Genomic DNA, 1294 nt, shown 5'->3' on the forward strand with positions numbered 1-1294 from the left:
TATGTAATTCATTTTCAAAGTGTTCTTTCACTGTTTGGATTTGCTGTCTCGTATCTTCTTTAAGGTTCCATTCCATCTGTCTAAGGTATTCCTTGAGTTCTTTATATGACCATTTTTCTGCTGACTCTAGGTCCTCCTGAATATTTAGGCTGTCCTTCATTGTTTGTACTCCTTTTCTTCCTTGCTTTTTTATGCTGCTCATGTTACTTCTTGTTGTGTTTGAGTGCCGAGTTACTGTTTACTCTTATAGATTTATTTGATGCTGTAATCTGCTGTATCAGCTACATTCAGCAAACAGTAGACACGTGATGCAAAGCAAGGCGACTGGGTGGACACATCCAACAGTCCTTCTTAGGTAAAACCCTGCGGAAGCCAGTCTCCCCTGCTGTCTTCACTCCTTTTCCATCTGGAGATACCTAAGTTATATTTTTAAATGTGAGAGTGTAACTAAATATTCAGAAACTCTGCAGACTTTGATTTTCTGAAGTCCTAAGTTTCCTACTAAATGGAATTAAAGTATTGCCCTGTTGAAACTTCATTTCCTTCCAAATTTGTCACCTTTTGCCCTAGTAAGAAATGCTGGTGATATGGCAACGGCAACCAAATAAAAAAATCACATGCTCTTGGAGAAAAAGTATTACTCATAAATCTGTATACATCCTGTCAATTATCCCTTCCTGATGAATAGTATGTGACCGGAAACAAGGAAGTGATAAAGCATCTTAATAACCCCATCTCCTTGGAGAAGAAGGTGGAGCAGGTGAGTGATTGCATACCAGGCCCTGTGCCACATACATACCAAGGCAGGCTGCAGGGGTTGGGTCCATTCATCCTACAGTCTGCTGTAGACAGTTTCTGCTCTGTTAAAGGTGTGTGTCCAACAGGGCTCAACATTCAGGTCTAAGAAGTAAAAGGATAAAGAATTCCAAATGAAAGTCTCATCCCAAACTAAACTATCAGTTAAGAGTATAGAGAGGAAGATAATCATGCAAACAGAGAGTATATGAAAATATATCTTTTGTACATTTTTGTAAATGACATGATCTAATCAATACACCATGAGTCCTTTTTTAACTCTTTTATTTTTGTGCTTGGGATTGAATCCAAGGCCTGGGTTCAGGATAAGCACTCATCCTACCACTGAGCTTGCTTTGGTTTGAATCCAAGGTGTCCACCAAAAGCCCCTGTATGAATTCTGGAATGTTCAGAGATAGAACGATTAAATGGTGAGTGCTGAACCTAATCAGTTCATCCTAGTTTGAATATCGGGGTGGTAACTGTAGGAAGGTGAGGC

The 1294-nt window shown here is 39.5% G+C and overlaps 1 long non-coding RNA gene across 1 annotated transcript in view; it reads right to left on the bottom strand.

Annotated features, from left to right (window-relative positions):
• The window catches only part of LOC125612872, a 14376-nt gene extending 13474 nt beyond the window's left edge, over positions 1–902 (bottom strand). Inside the window, exon 1 of the long non-coding RNA XR_007343348.1 lies at positions 800–902. This is a non-coding gene — a long non-coding RNA (uncharacterized LOC125612872). The remainder of the gene's footprint in view (positions 1–799) is intronic.
• Between the last annotated feature and the right edge of the window lie 392 nt (positions 903–1294).

This window comes from Marmota marmota, unplaced genomic scaffold (assembly GCF_001458135.2).
Source record: "Marmota marmota marmota unplaced genomic scaffold, marMar, whole genome shotgun sequence".
Classification (NCBI taxonomy): Eukaryota; Metazoa; Chordata; class Mammalia; order Rodentia; family Sciuridae; genus Marmota; species Marmota marmota.